The 17,384-nt window shown below is 39.5% G+C and overlaps 1 protein-coding gene across 6 annotated transcripts in view; it reads right to left on the minus strand.

Annotated features, from left to right (window-relative positions):
- si:dkey-178k16.1 (band 4.1-like protein 1) overlaps positions 1-15,551 on the minus strand; it is a 46,499-nt gene extending 30,948 nt beyond the window's left edge. For all 6 annotated transcript variants that reach the window (XM_068732767.1, XM_068732766.1, XM_068732765.1 and 3 more), the window contains exon 1: positions 15,394-15,551. The gene's annotated coding sequence lies outside the window, so the exon portion shown is untranslated. The remainder of the gene's footprint in view (positions 1-15,393) is intronic.
- Between the last annotated feature and the right edge of the window lie 1,833 nt (positions 15,552-17,384).

Raw genomic sequence — 17,384 nt, forward strand, 5'->3', positions numbered from 1 at the left:
CTATACACAGCATACAAAATACTCACTTAAAGGAATACTTCACCCAAAGAAATGACCATTTGTTTATTACTCAACCTGTTACCTTGAATTCTTGAAGAAAAGGATGCGTTTAACAACAGCATAATATCAAAAGGACAATAGCATGCCTGCACAAGCGTGAGACTGTTTATGTAGAAGTGTTTTAAATAGTGAATTTTTTGTAAAAATGCACATGTTCAGGATAGGGGTTGGCGATATGGTCACAGTATTTTGGGGATTGCAGTGATGGTATCATATCACAGTATTACAAAATGAAAATAGATATCCACTGAAAAAAATATTCTACCAATTTCCACTCTATTGGGAACATATCCTAGGAAGAAATATGTTTTTTGGCTCTAAATTTTTTGGGAGCGATATCGTCCCATGTCAATGTAATGTGATTTATTCAGGGTTAGTAACGTAACTGTTTTGAGTTGGTAGTAAACTGTATTGATGAGCAACCTGGATCTCAGCAATTTGTCATCTATTAACATCACCTTTTATGCAAAACAAAAGTTTTGTTCAAGAATTCAAGGTAACACGGGGTGAGTCATTTACAAATAAAAGTTGTAAATGACTCACCCCACCATTTTGTGGGTGAAGTATTCCTTTAAACTGATTTTCGGTATAATGAATGACCACAGAACAGATACCTGCGGCGTGACATCACATGCAATACGGCTTTGCAGCTGACAGCTGCTATGTGGAATCTGTAATTACACTGTACTGCCTTGCAGATTGAGTGTCTTCTTCACACGCATGGTTATTGCACTGTGCATGGAGAGATGGTGAATAAAGAGAAAGAGGGTAGCTCAGCCAGTGCTGGCTCACAGACTCCCACAGGAGCACTCTGCATGAAGAGTGCTGGCTTCATGACGTTCTCCTCTCACACTAGCAAAGTAGATAGCATAAATTACATCAGTCAGAGAGCCCTGCGGCATGGCACAAGACAGCAGACACACCGAGGTAGAGAGAGAGAGCGAGAGAGAGGGGTGGGGGGTAAAGGAAAGAGTAGCACTGAATTAAAGGCAGAGGTTGTGAGGAGAGAGACACCAGGGAAAGGAGATAGTGGCTGGAGAGTGAGACATACAACAAAGCTGATATAGTATCTGGATGAACCTTGACATTTGAAGGTAACCACCGCTATTACTCGAGCTGGACTCCTCCTTTGCTCTTTCTGCGGGTGACAAATTATCCGAGAGTCAATCTGTAACTTTAGTTTGAGAAGTGAGCACAGGGTCACAGGTTTAATATTCCTTATATGTCAGCTGAATTTTATATTTATATTTATAGGATATTTAAATCTTCACTTGAGAGGGACTGGATTGTGACTAGTTGGTAAGGGTTCAGAGTGTTATGTGTGCTTTATTTTCCTAGTATAAGGTGGAAATAGCCAACTTATGAAGTTGTTCTTTTCCTCAAGTATATTGTTTAGAACTACATTTTTCAGCCTCAAGAGAAATGTTGCGTGCAACAAGTGCAAACTCTACTGTATAATGTAACAATTTCTTCTTAAGTAACTCCAGGAAATGTGTCAGCCAAAGGCATGTGTAATATTATTTAAAGCCTACTTCATTAATGACTAATTATATGTAAAATTTCTTAAAAGCCATAAAGGGCTTTTCACTTCAAAGTAAACTGTAATCTAATATTAAACTACTCTATAAAATTGTTGATTTAAACATGAGAAAATATCAACTCCTCTAAATATGTACCTTATCACACACTCTTAGTGTGACGGTGTTTGTAATATAAACCTTAAAGCCTGACTACAAGAAATGCAAAAACAGCATAAAATAAGGCAAGAAGTTAATGAGAGGAAGGGATTAGTGAGGAGGGGACATGGGAAGCTCTAATAAAAAAAATAATAAAGCTTCCAGGGAAAACTGTCATTAGGGAGGAGCAAAACAGAAGCTTAATTTGTTCTAATATCGGCCAGTGAAGTGTTTGTAAACCAGGAAGAGATACGATGGTATTTTTCCCCAAAGAAGAGGTCCTAATTATCTTATTTTTTTCTCAACCAGCTGTTTGACTACATATCTGTATTTACACTTTGGGAAGCTGGAACGCAGCACGTCTCTGCTTTCATGATAGGTCAGCCTCCCTCTGCATAAGGAAGCTGGATCAAAGAGGCGAGCTGTCTGGCACCAGTAAGGCTGCAGATGTCACACTCACACTGTGCAGTGTTCCTCCACAACTTTGAAGGGCCTGGGTTGTTTGATTAATCTAATTAATGAATAATAACGTAATTGATTTCAAAAGATATTCTCATTATGACTGTATTATATGCACCAATTACATTTTGTAGTGTTTCAGGCTTAAGTGGGAAAAATAAAATAAAGGTTTATATATTTTCCAAAGCGGATTTCTGTGTGTATCTTTGTCTCATACAACTCATGTTTATGCAATGAGACGATGTCAAAGTCAGAATAGGGCCACAGCCAATTTACATGAATGCATAAGGTACTGTGAAACTAAACTTTAAAGCTGCATGGAGCTTACCGATGCGTTAACCTGTTCAGGTATAAGAATGTCAGCTAGTCCAAAGATATCTCAAAGTCATGGTGTCAATTCATGAGCTCAATACAAACATTAATGAAACTGCATATTTCATTAGAGCTGGGAAAATATTCAATATTATCATGTATCGACGTTTGATGGAATCGTCTAGTATTGCTATAATAATTTAAAGGTATTTATGTTTTCCCAATACCTTTTTAAAGGGAAATCACGATTATAAACTGTTCAAAGTAGTATGGCTCTATATTGGCAAAGTCGGGTGGTCCACCACTTTGGTCTAAACCAAAAGTATAACATAAAGTTTATAACAAAACTTAAAGTCATTTAATAATTTAATGATATAATTAAACCCGATCAGGTTTTTGCCACCGATTGCAGATCGTCAATGAGCCATATCAGCAGATACTCGGGCGTTTTGCCACAACAGCTTGTGCAAACAAAATTTTCCAAGAATACATTATAACACATCATGATAACGTCATAGTTATCCTTTGCCCAATGCAAATTTTTAATGAGTATAGCTTGGTTTATTTAGCCAAGCACCGGGCTATTTCACAAAAACGCATTAAGCTGTTTTTTTTTTTTACAGTTATTGCATGTGCTTATAGTATTTGCTTTATGTTTATCAACCAGCATTAAAATACCACAGGTATCTGGGATTAACCTTGTGATCTGTTGAAGACAGCTGTGAACGCGCATGTATCTGAATTACATACACCTGGCTTGACCTAGTTGCAAATCTTAACCCTCCTGTTGTGTTCGTTTTTTAGATACAGCCATAGTGTTCGCGGGTCAATTAGACCCGGTGCATGTTTAATCATCCAAAAGTGGTCAGATACCAAAAAAATCTTAATAAATATAGTTTGTACCTCATCACCAACTCCCTTACTAACAATTCAATCAGTATTTAGTGGAATGGAGTTATTCACCCCTCCATAGATCATAGTTCAATTAGGATAACCCACTCCTTTTCATGAAAAATACATGTTCAAACATTTTTTTTTGGTACTTTGGAAAAACCTAGATATATATTGCATTAGTCTACCATAACATGTATTTATTTCTAAATTTGTTGTACATTTTGAAACTTTCTTTTTTTCATGGGGTAATGTAGATAAATAGAGATGAGACACCTCTGCTGTTCAGGGTCATATTGACTCGCTCACTCAAAATCAAGCCAAATGAATACAAAAGGATTTGTATTGAAAGTAAACTTAATTTATGTTCATTTATAGTGTTAAGAAACAGAAATTTACAAAAATGAACAAGAGATGAGCACAATGAACAAGGTGTGTGTGTGTGTGTGTGTGTGTGTGTGTGTGTGTGATTGTGTGTGTGCGTTTGTCTAGCACACGAGTGACATGTCGTCACGGTGTGCTTTGTTCAAATACATTTTGTCTTTATAATATTTTCGGCACAGTCTTGGCTGACATGTATTGGGTGAGGATGACCACTGTATTTCACAATTTTTGACACAAATGTCTCGCTTGGAGGAACATGTATATCAGTTTCCTCATCTGATGGTTCATAATCAGTACCATTAAAATCTGAATTGACCTCAAGATGGTCTTCATCTTCAGACACATCCTCCTCTATTTCACTGTCGTGATCACTGATGTGCTCCAGAGCCTCCAGGGCTGTCATCCTTTGTTTCTGTTGCTCATGTTGTCCTACAGTATTCTGCTGTGTTGTATGCATCTGCAGAGTGTAATGTGTGGGCGGAGTTTTCCCGTGGGAAAATAAAAGGTTCCCATCAAAATAGTATCTGTATTTCTCGCACAGGTGGGGTAGTGAGAAAGAGTGTGTGTGCGTGTGTGTGTGTGTGTGTGTGTGTGTGTGTGTGTGTGTGTGTGTGTGTGTGTGTGTGTGTGAGAGAAATGGGGTGAAACATGGTGGGAGGGAGTAAGAAATACTTTGTCTCACGTTTTCAAAGAAAGAAATGGTCTAAACTTGACACTTCTGACCCCTTATATTTTTTTTAAATGTTGATTACACTAATTAAAGCAAGCATTCTTTTGTATAAAAGAAGTTTCATACAGAAAAAGTACTTTAAAATATTTTTTCTAGATTTTCAATTTTGAAACGGGTCAATTTGACCCAGAACATAACAGGAGGCTTGACCAACGTTGATACAAAAAACATACAAAAGCTCATTTCATACACTCTGTTACATACCGAGGAACACAATAAAGATTATTCCCGCCCTAATGAAGCAGCTGTCAGAACAATGCATCAGTGAATCACAAGCAAACTTGAGAAGAATCCTAATAGATCAATGTCAGAGACTTTAGGGCGCTCTTTTCACACACCTCATAGTGAGGCCGATCAATTCTTTCATTTGGGTCAATTTGTGATTCAATCACTCCTGCTTCACATCAGTTCTGGTCTCCGCACACCTAGTCATCGATGTGAGGGAGACGATGGAGACTAAGAAGTATGAGGTGCTGCGGCTGCTTACACTCAACATTCAGTCACTGTCTTCAAACAGACTCCCATTAAAGGTCTTTCTCCTTTGGTTCTTGAACTTCAAAGAGCAAACGTTAAGGAAAGTCTTTGTGAAGTATGACAGCATCGGGGTGGGTGATGCTCTGAAAACAATGTGCAGGGTTGAAGGCCTCCAAAAATAGTTGCATGAGTTGGCTTATCTTTACTTAAATAAGACAGAAATACATTTTTATTTATACTTTTATTTATACAGTGTATGGCCCAAATGAAAATGAAAACAGTGTCAGACTAGATTTGAGAAAGTGTCTATATAGTGGATGGTTATCTATTTGATGTATATCATAACACTCGACAGAACTGTGATACAACAGATATGAACATTTACTTGAGTTATAAATTACCCAAATTATCCCAGACATTTTCCTCTCTACTTCAATTGTTAGCTATGAATCTCAAACTGTGTGCTGTACGTGTGTGTGTGTGTGTGTGTGTGTGTGTGTGTGTGTGTGTGTGTGTGTGTGTGTGTTTCTGGTGAGCTTTAAATGTGTTTCCGTTCTGATGAAAACGGATTGCATTTACAACTAACCAAAGGTCGCGTCAGTCCCAAACTTCCAAGGATGGTAATTGCACAAGACATGAAGACACAGAAGTCGATGTGATATTGATAGAAAAACAGGGGAAGCTTTGCAGCCCATTCTCACTGTTTGAATGAACATTACTCACTATGTTAAAGGTCCCGAGAACCTATTTAACTAAAGTCACAAGAATTTTAACCATTTCACATCATGTATTTTGCTGTCTTTATGTTTTTGCTAGAAGTTCAGAAGTGGGTGAAAAGAGGTGGGAACAACATCATTATTATCTTAAATTCTTCAATGATAAATCCCAATAAATTGAATTGTGCAGGGGTAGAAGACAATCACATGAACACCTGCAATACACAATGCCTCTGAACACCCACACAGGTGTTTTCAGTTATACTGGCTGGTCAGATGTCTGCTTAGGTTAAAGGTGGGCCTCCCCTTTGATGGGAATTTTTGAGGTCACAAATCTCCATCTACCAATAACAATGATAAAGTTGTAGTTTGTCCTGCCCTTACAGGTGCAACAAAGCCAGCAGGAGACTCAGGATGTCAATAAATTAGTCTCTACATGCCCACACAGTCCTGAGAAGATGTCTCATCAGCCAAATTAATTGAAAACACCTGTGTCAGAGGTATAAAGGCTTCATAGTGTGATTTTATCTTGACTGAGTCAGTTGTCGATTCTCAAGTCTTAGTATTGTCTTACTGTATTGCACCTCATAAGTCACCACTGAGGTGAATACATTCTTTGTCTAAATACAGTCTACACATTAGTGTGTGCTGCGTGAGTTCTACCCAAAAAGCTTTGTCAGTTTGTCACTGTTGTCTGTTTGTGCCAGGGGTGAAGCCAAGATTTTTGAAATTCCATTGCAACCCCGCCTCCTTGAAAATTTGACCATACAGTACATAGAAAAACGTCATCATTCCTTCAGTCTCAGCATGTGTATCTTTGACTTGCAGAATGAAACCCCAGCTCCCACTGGTCCCCCTGAAGTAGAGAGGAAACGACCTGATCATCTTCGCTGCATCTTAACATTCAGCAAATTCACCTGCATAAACCCTGCAGTTTATCCTTTATGGGAGGGAGCCATGAGTCATTTACTCCTCCTGGGCTGACTGCATAGTGAAAGCATAGAAGAGTGTACAGATGGTCCAACACTGTGTTAAAATATGACACATCTGTAATCTGTATTTTTCTGCGACAAAGCTTTTGCCTCCATATTTCAAACATTTTTCATCACATCGCTCTTTGTTTCAAATATTTACTGTCAAAGATGATAAATCTAATGTCTATGATGTTCGGTATCTCCGACTGTCAAAAAGAACAGATTGTATCTTCAAATCAAACGAATATGCTTTGTTTCCATAATAAGTGTTGCCTATTCAAGTGTGTTACAAAACACTGCAGGCATCAAAAAGATAAGCTGTGCTTAACTGATCTGCCAGTAAACATATTTTAAGATAAGATAGAGATATAAAAGATTCAGCCTAGATCCTTTATTGTATGAAACACACATACAGGTGCACATAGACTTCCCAATCACTGAGTCGGCTCATTCAGGTCTCTATCAGCCTTGCCATGTCACAATCACTGGAGATGATTTTCTCTCTGCTCTCTACATTTCAGAGTCCGTCCAGATACACAGTAATCATTACTGAGCATCCCTGCTGTCCTGATGTAAGCATGGATCAACTGCAAGATTTTGAAACCGCAGTCACTGAAGAGGAAAGAGGTATCAAACTGCAGAACGTCAACGCCTCTTCAACAAAAGGAAGCCAAATGCAGACAATGTCTCCCCTGAAAACACTCATTGTCTGCAGCGGGGCAGCTCAGATATATTGCCAGATAGTAAAAGACATGATGGCTGATCATCTAGGGCAGACTGATGCCCACGATGCACCATTCATTGCAAAGTTCTGCCCATATGTCTTCATGCTGTCTCTAAAACAAAGAGACCCCAAAATTGATGCGTCTTCAGGCAGGCGTCAGTTGTCGACAGGCCAACACATAACACTGTCAAGTAATTGTGCATGTGTGTATGTATGTATGTATGTATGTATGTATGTATGTATGTATGTATGTATTTATTTGGATGAGAGGTTCTCGACAAAGCTAAGTCGAACAGGCATGTTTTGAACTGGCACTGCACTAGCCTAGAAAAAAAGGGAGTCTGGTATACTGTGAGAGCAGAACAATGACAAAAGCAGGAATCACAGAGTCATCAGGACGTCCTCTGGTCACAATATCAAAGCTTTGTAAGAAAAGTGATTTAGAATTTCACAAAAAGAGGAAAATCTGGAAAGTCTAGACCGTTCTGTAATCTGAAGTACAATGTTTAGTGAGATTTTAAAAACATCTCAAACATTTTATGTCAGGTTTTAGAGCTCTCATCAGCTACCTCCCCCCTCACCATGGAAGTCACTGATTGCTATATTCTACAGCTTTTTGATCAAAGTGCAGCCTATAACTCCATAGATGAGACCTGATTTCTTCAATGAGGGCTATTTGTACTCTTCTTTTCTTGACAGCTAGCTGTTGTTGTAAGAAAAGCCTCTCAAGCATTTCTCACAACTTCCCCCACGAGTTCTAGTTCCCATACTGCACTGCATTATTACTTCTATATCCACTTGGTAATCTTATTTGCAAATGCAATAAGCGTTTTTATACAAACCAGTGATTCTGGTAGAGAATCTGGCTACCCAGGAACTGGATGGCTGGATGACATGAGGGTGTGTTGTTGTGATGTTTTTATAATGTTTTTTTGTTTTTTTTAAATTATAGCTAAGTGACACTGATTTTGTTCAGCTTGTGAGATTTTAAGTCCACTACATTTCTGGACTTTTAACATAAAGGTGCATCAGTTTATGGACAGATTCACTTACAAGATTAGGATGTGGGTCAAGCTTTTTCTCTCTTTTTATTTAGTGCAAATTTTTTATTAATCTTGTAACAAAAGCAAAAGCAAAGTAGCGATAAAAGTAGTAGTAGCAGTAGTAGAATCTATGTATAATCTGCTGCAGACAGGAACACAGATAATGTGCTTACTGTGATCTCCGGGAAGTGTTCTTCCTTTACCAGAACGTCTTTTGAGATTACATCATTCACAAAAATTAACTGAGCATGCTCCAAACTGTACTCCTGTTAATTAGGCTGTTCATTAATTTGGAGATTTAAAGAGATATGACTTTCCCCTCGAAACAAAGGTGGTTTGCTCCAACCAAACCATCTGTCGGTTTTCAGAACGTTTGAAGAGATAATTCTCATCAACAATAAATATGGATTGAGGTCTCCTCATTTTGTGCCAAGTGTAAAAGTACCCTTGATGTTTTGCAGGGTGTTAACTTAACAGGTTGGCTGCACAAATTGATTTATAGCACTTTTTGGAGGTTAATCCCTCTCCCTGGTGCCCTTTGACATGCACAAATTGATAAATTGATTTTAATGTCTAAGAATCCCCCTTAAGGGGGATTGTTTGTTTTGTTTTATATGACCCATAATTGTGTATGTTTTGTAGCCACACTAGCTCTAAGGATTGCAATACTGGTTGTCTGGTTGGTCAACCACTTTAGTCAGACTGAAATATTTCTTGGATTGTTATAACATACATGTTTCAGCAGAAGATGAATCCTATTGATTTTGGCTATCCCTAGACATTTCCTCTAGCATCACTATAACATTTACTATTTTGGTTACAGCCACACATAGTATGGCTGTAGACTCTTGTTAATAAATCATTGTATGCTGTTCGTACTGCTAAGATTCCTCGCATTTGTAATCCAACACTATACATGTACAATATAATGAGGGCAGTATGCCAATGCTGTAATGATTATCACTGCGACTAGCTTGAACAGTTATACTTTTTACGTTAATAATGTCTAAAGCAGCTACTGTGCACAGCTACATAAAAAATATTACATGTAGGCCTACTATTGTTCAATCAGGAGAGACGAGTCAGATGAAGTAAAAGATAATTGTTTATAATTAACAGATGATATGTGGTGATAAAGTCTTGACAGAGTCTTTGGCACTTGGACTCTACAGGGAGATTTGTAAGCGAGGGGCGTCTGCCCTGAGCAGCAGCAAGATAAATCCCCAAGTGAAGTCCAGACACTGGTGGTGGTGGTGGTGGCTGATGAGGCTGATAGAATGATGAGTTGATGAAGCTGATGGATCTGCGAAGATTGGGTGGAGATGGAGAGGTGGAGGGGATTGTAACAGCAACATGAACGTACTGAAGGTAGAGAGACAATCGTATTTAAAAAGAGACGGCAGCAAGATGATAGGCTAACGCTGTAATTGTGTCGTTGTGCTATTGGATAGAAAAGACCAGCTGATCAGAACATCTGATATCATGATTGACAGCCCCAAACAATGACAGCAAGGAAATTATGAGTGAACATGCATTAGAGGAGTAAATGACAGACGTATAAGAACTAAACAACAGTCTCAGGTGTGACAGAGTAAAGTCTTCCTGTCTGAACTTACGCTAGAGCTTCATATGTCATGCTAAATGACGGTATGTCCACTGACATACACAGAAGCCACCCACTGCATTAGCCAATCACTGAACATTTCTCAATGAGCCTTGCCATTCTATCATGCACCTCCCTCCATATCTCAGCTTTATAATCAGTGCTCCCTTCTAATGGAATACACAGCCAGTCCATCAATCTTTGCTGGGAAGAGGCTGGCTCTTGGAAATCAGGTACAGGACTGTGGGGGTTGGGGAAGTGGGAGTGGCAAGATGTCCTTGTTTAGGAGAACCCACATACACACATTCTCCAAACCTTTGGCACTCAGCAGTCTTGGAAGCAGATTGCGTAGCACGACTGTTAAGTCTGCTGCAAATCATGTCACCCCACAACAGAGATAAATGGTACAACTTGGGAACCAATGAGGCTGCAAGTTCATCCTCCACAAGAAAAAGCAAGCCCAGAGGAAGTTGTGCTTCCTGCGTCGACATAGTACAAGCACTGTCTCATGGGAAGGGTCTGCACTACAGCAGGGGATATTGCAGGGGTTAGGATAGTTTCTACACTTCAACATCTGCATTACTAAGTTCCCCTTCTTGAGCTGATATGAAAAGACAGACTGTGTGATTGCAAACTGTGTCTTCTTCATTATAGCGTGGAGCCATAGAAGGTGGAAAATGTGCATATCAAAATTATTAGAGCAGGAGGGGGGTCATTGTAGAGTTAATCCTCAATGATTAAAACAAATCAGGCAGTGAAATCTCTCAAAATGAGCTGTCAGAATGCATCGTTTGATTTATGAGATGAATATCTTCAATATGAACCAGTTTACACAAGCGGAAAAGCCAACCTCCTCCATTCTACACAACAAAGTAATCTTACATCCATTTACTGAAGGGGTCATGTCAGGATATGTAACAAGGCATGGGAACATTGCACTAAAGGTCAAAAGCAATTTGAATTCCTAGAACATGATTGGTATGCTTAGATTGCATATTTAGATTTTTTTTTCCATCAAAAATAGGATTATTCTAACAACCATCACTATACAGACACAAGTGTGGATGACACTGATTCTGAGACATGTTGACATGTTGATACACTCAGCGACAAACAAAGTCCAGACCGACAAACATGCTGCAGCACCTCATAAACAATAAGACAGAGCAAGGCAGACTGTAGACTTTCCATACCGTACCATTTCTTTTTACACAACAGTCTATAATGTGTATGTGTGTGCAGTGTGCAAAACAGTGCAATTTAATACAACTTCTCAACCGTAACACTGAACCATAGAGTGGAATCAGCACCTCTTTGGCACAACAGAATCTGAAGATTATGAGCTTTATAAAGTTACTTCTCTTTAAGTGCTATTTCCTTTATACATACATCATATAGGTACAACTGTTTTAGGCTATTTATGCAGCTTGGTAATCATCATGACTTCAGCTGGACGGAGTACAGAAGAAGAAAGTATCGGAAGTACCTCAATGTACATTGTCCATGTTTCTCGTTAATTATGAGGAACACAATACAATACATTGTATTAATTAGGATTGAATAATGTCACAAGAGTCATGCTCAATTAAATCAAGTGCAACCATTTTCTCCGATTCCCACAGTAAAAGCACACTCAAGATTCCTTCACTTCCCTCTTTGCTTTCAGAGTCAAATAGCAGAAAAACAAAACATAGCTTCAGTCTTCACCACAATGACAGGAAAATGACAGGCACCACATTGTGCCTGCAGCTCAGTTCAATTTTTTTCATCAATTTCACCAAAGAGAGGAGTACCACCACTAAAGATGGTTAACAAAGAGACATCAGGCGTGCCTGTTTAAAATTCAGTTACCATGGGAACCCTCGCCTAACATCGTCTGCCAAGCATATCGAAATAAGATAAAGAAAAAGACAAAAAAAAGAGAGAGAGAACGGCATGTAGGAATTATTTTGCTAGTTGACACATATCACACACGTATGATTAAAGAAGAGGTGAACAATCACATGGTGTCACTGTACCGAAGAACGTGACAGTTCATGTAGAGGCGGGCGCACTGAAGTGACCCGGTGGAGACACTGGTGGTGGGTGGGAGGGGATGACCAACAGGATGTCAGCTCAGTCTGCTCTAAAATGCTTTGCCATGAACACAAAGGCTCAGTGAAAACAGAGATGGAGATGTTATGTGTGTCACAGTGGAGTGACTATATTATGTGATATTATTATTTCGGCATGTTAGTTGTACCACCCTTTGTGGAGGATCATTTATTGCCCACAAATCTGGTCAGATTGTTCAACTCAATATGTGATGTACCATGTAGCTGTCAAAGTAAAAATGGTGGGATGGATTCTCTTTTATGAAAGAGATCGTATGGTCTTTACTACAGGAAACGTCTCTATTCAGGATGTGTAAAGTGATATTATGCCATAAGTTTTCAAATGTGGGGCTTGTAAATGAAAACAAATCTAGTCACCACATCTGCTCATAACTTAAAGGAACACTTCACCCAACTAATGACCATTTGTATATCAATTTTTCACCCTGTGTGACCTTGAATTCATTCACCGTGAGGGCATGCAAGAAAAACAATGTTTTCCTCAGAATTCAAGGTAACACGGAAAAAATTATACACATTTTGTGGTTGAAGTATTCCTTTAATAAGAGCCTTCACTGGTATTATGAAAATCAAGCAGGAGGATAACATCAACATTAAGTGCTGAACACAGAAGCTGCCAAGTAATTGGTAAGTAATGACATATTAAGATTCTATATAACTCATTTTGAGTCCATGGGAGGATTGTTACAATAGTTAAAATCTCATCTAATCTAATGAACTCATTTCATTTAGTCATTCAAACTAAGCAGGTAACTACAGTTTAAGGCAAACTTAAGGTATTCATATGTGTTATACTACTCTCAGCAATCACAGTAATTCTCTTCAGAAAATGCACTTTTTCTTTGTCTTTGTCTCAATTTATGATTGCAATTGATTTGTGGTTTAGGATTTCATGAGGCCAATGGAATATACCTATGTCAAACTGTTACCAGTCATAACTTTAATATGATGTTAAATCACCAGAATATGGGATATCTTGCTGAGTTAGGCATTGCATCCCACAACACATCATTTGTGATGATAATGCGGGTGACAGTGTATTCAATGCTATTATCTTTAATACGCCTTTGAAAGCTGCTCTCACTCTCACAAGCGACGCAAGTTTATCTTGTGGAGAATTCCAATTTGGCTGTGAACAGACCACTGGCCCCGCTTCAGTGAGCTATTACAAATCGAACACAGGATGACTCGAAATAGGACTCCAGGGAGAATTGTATCTAAGTGTACTACCTTAAACAAGCAAGCAGGCTGAATTGACGTGCAGGCACGAAAGTGCATCCTGCAGCCGTACAACATGGGACCTGACCTTTACCCTTATGGCACATGCATTGGTGACAGATTGCACAGAGGTTGCACATTGACCGGAAAGTAATGGAGTCGCCGCCTGCAAATGCCATGTTTATCCGCCGTATAACCTTGCTAGTCCCTTCTTGTTTTAACAGAAGAGTTTGCGTAACTGTCCGTTACATCTTACCTGTCATGGTTAGAAGCAAATTGCTCCGTTGGAAATGTCGCATGTAATTCCATTATTCTATTACCAGTGAGACTCCTTGAACCACCTTGACAACAGCCTAGAAAACAGGCATTCAATAATTATTCCTAAAGGTGTTTAACACAACATGCATCCACAGAAAGAGACTCTGCTCTTTGATGTGAACAAGCAAAGAGGAGTAACAGAGGGGCACACACTGCTTATGGTTGCACCACTGTAACGCACACCAGGGAGGCTGGAAGTGGAGCAGGTGAAAGAAATGAAAATGAGACTGGAGGATGCATGGAGGGACCGAGGCACGGATGGACAGATGGATGCATTTTAGATCTAATTTGCCCCCTCCCTGACTCTGCCTCCACAAATTCAGAGTCTTGGAGTTACTGTAGCCTGTGGCGTGGCTGCAAAGGAGCCAGGTACACGAGTACTGACGAGTATGAGGGTGAACAAAAGGATGCATTACTGATAATTGCAATTTCTATAGTCTGACTTGTTGTTCATCGTTGATGAAATAAAATGCAGTATGGTGCAGTTATAAACTCTCTTGGTTGTTTCATTCTTTGCAGAACTGTTACTGTAGTGGTGAGTTAGTTTTTCTGTCCTCAAAATGTGGGAGTATGCTTCATAGTTTTATGTCTCTTGCAGACTACTGTATCTGCCGTAACTGCAAAATCTAATATATTCAATATATTCATTTTTTGTTTATAGTTTGCACAATATATATTTATAACTCAAAGTGTGTATCATTTCAGGAAACGATTGTCCAATATGTTGGACAGAGGGCATGTGGCACTTAGAGAAAAGAATTCAGAGATATATATCCCAAAATGACTCCATGTGACTGTGGTAAGTTTTGAGCTTTTAATACAGCTTTTACAGCTTTTAATATTGAGGATATTTCAAACCCATTGCAGAAATGTGAATGTGATTTTTTTATTAACAGACATTTACCTACACCAATGTCCTAATACATTTTTTTTTTTTTTAAACATACAGTAGGAAAGCAATCTGATAGGCTACCAAGGTCAGTTTGTCACCCTTTCTTTAAATAATTCAGATAAATGTGAAGTTTCTTTTCTAAATAAACTCCTCTAATTCTAGTTTCAGAGCAATTCCAGTGTAATAGCCCACTTTCCCACACTGCAATTCACACATACAGCAGACCTTCCGATTGCTGATGCGCCCACGCCTGCCCCCTCTGCCACACCCGCGACAACACACTCCGTCTTCAATTAGCTCATTATCTTGAGCATCAGCTGTTAGCCTATAGCTCCACATAGAGAAATCACAATCCTTACACACACTGGCGTGTCTAAGAATAGCTCTTATTAATTGTATGTGGGTTTGATGCGGAAAGAAACAGGGCTGATCGGGCGCTATGTGATCCAGTAGACGATAAAAAAGGTGCACCTGCTGACTCTTTCTGCCATACAGGGCCTTGATATGCATGGACAAAAAGGATGCCCTGATAATATGCAGCCTATTAAACCAGCCTGCCGACCATATTGCTCAGATTAAAAAGCTCTGTGGCAACACTCCCGATCCGTCCACGACACGAGGCACAAAGCGGTGTCTCTGCAGAGCATGCAGAGCACGGTTTTCTCTCAAATCTTGTCACCGGTACGAAGATGCTCCCCGTCCCTCCCCGTCCCTCGCCTACAATGTCATTTCCCAACAACCGGCAAATGCAGCATGCACCTGTTTCGCTGTCACTGTGTCAGACAAACAAATACAACGCATGTACCTGTCCTGTCAGGTCCGGCTGTCAAGCTTCAGTCCACAATGTGATCATTGAGATCGCAGGAAACTGGAAGACGGACGCCGCCACCGCCCCGGAGCGCCTTTCCTGTGCCACGGGAGGTGTACCCTTGCAGGCTGGGACAGCAGACAGGCTCAAGCCGGCAGGGATGCTTACGGTCGGGAAGGGCTAGTAGGAGAATAGAGGGGCGTTTTCACCGTAACGCGAGGGAACTCCTAACGTCGTGCGTGATATGTGAGGACCGCTCCGCTTATGCCACGCAGCGCCTCTTACCACTTGCCTTACGGATTTTCGGGTCATCTTTTTGCACCGTAAAAACAAGGTTTTGAGGGCTTTTGGCATGCAGCGTGCAAAAAGAAAAGAAAAAAAGAGATGCTCTAACGCACATAGAGACATGTTTCACTGTCAGATGAATAAGGCCCGTTGTCATTTCTTTCAGACAGAATTTGAGAAATTGAATAGGGTATATTTCATAAATATTCAACCTTGAATTGCTTTTCTGCATTAGTGAGAAGGATTCCTGATTGTCAATTTCATGTCGAATTGTACATTCAAATTCAAGCAGGCCTACCCCACCTCTTTATAATGAAGAGGGGCGAACACCTGCTGAGTTCCTGCTCCAGAGCTTTTAGAAAAAGTACAATAGACTACTGCTGCCTATCTGTGTTAGAGCACCCTCGGATGCCATTTATGCACCTGTCGGTTTCTAAAAGTCCAAATTTGATGTGCATTATGCATCATTAATTGCAAATCAATGCTCTTGGCTGTCCGTAAAAGTAATGGAGAGTGTTATTGATAGTTGTTGACAGGAGGGATTTGGCCCGACGAGCAAGAAGATGTAAAATAAAACGTTTGCCTTGCTTTGATCACAAGTTAAAGGAATGTAGTCTATAATATGTTAGATCAGTATTGTTTTTTTATGATAAATGTCCTCTATCCAGTTCCATTGTGCTAGATAAGCTAGAAAACTATATATAGGCTAAGTTATCAGTATCACACATCCAACAAGCTGTAACCCCATTCAGAAGCCTATATCATTAAGTCACAGCATTAAATAAAAAACAGTGATACCGATAACTGCACAGTGCAGCATGTTGGATGAAGGTTAAGTGGGTGATGTATTGCATTGTTGAGTCATAGGACTCTTTCTGTGCTGAACGCCCTCTTTGGCTCTCACGCACAAGTGTTCTGTTCAAATGCAAATATGCATACAGGAAAATCCATTCCAGTCACGCTTCAGTGAGTCTCCTTCAATCGCTCACAGGATGCAAAAATCAGCAGCCAAATGACTTCATTGCCATATGGGGACGATTTTTGGAACTGAAATTAAACTAATGTTACATAGGATATATCTTAAACTATTGTCCCTGTAATGAATGAGGTTAATATTGAATAAACTGAATATATAGCAAGACACCTTTATTAAAATCAATTAGGATATAAATAATTACATTTTCTTGTTAACATAGGAAGCCAAAATCAAGTATAGTTGTAAGGAGATTTCTCCACATGGTGGCAGTCAGACGCCACCATCACAACCATGAGGAGCGTGTACATTGTACCATATAGCCTGCACATACTTCCATGTACCATCACCAGACATACGTGGATCATGCTAGCTCTGTCTCACATGTACATTATCATCATTTATGCTGTACTTCTGCGAACTGAGACAGAGCATGGCCATGAATCTCTTTGATTCTTACATTATTAACACTGTCACCAGGGGCGTCGTTAGGCCTATTTTAGGGGGGCTGAAGCACCATATGGCGGAATGTTACATTTATTCAACTACTTAAGTATGAGATTGAGGTACTTATACTTGAGAATTTAAGAGAGAGATATTGTACTTTTTACTCCACTACATTTACAGGTATAGTAGTTACATTCCAGATTTTACATACCAAATATATGATCATTTTATATTATATGCATTGTTAGATAAAACTCTGCACTTCAAAATGCTTGCTTACAAG

Source organism: Cebidichthys violaceus, unplaced genomic scaffold (assembly GCF_023349555.1).
Source record: "Cebidichthys violaceus isolate CVI_PGR_0920_01 unplaced genomic scaffold, fCebVio1.0.p SCAF_6, whole genome shotgun sequence".
Classification (NCBI taxonomy): Eukaryota; Metazoa; Chordata; class Actinopteri; order Perciformes; family Stichaeidae; genus Cebidichthys; species Cebidichthys violaceus.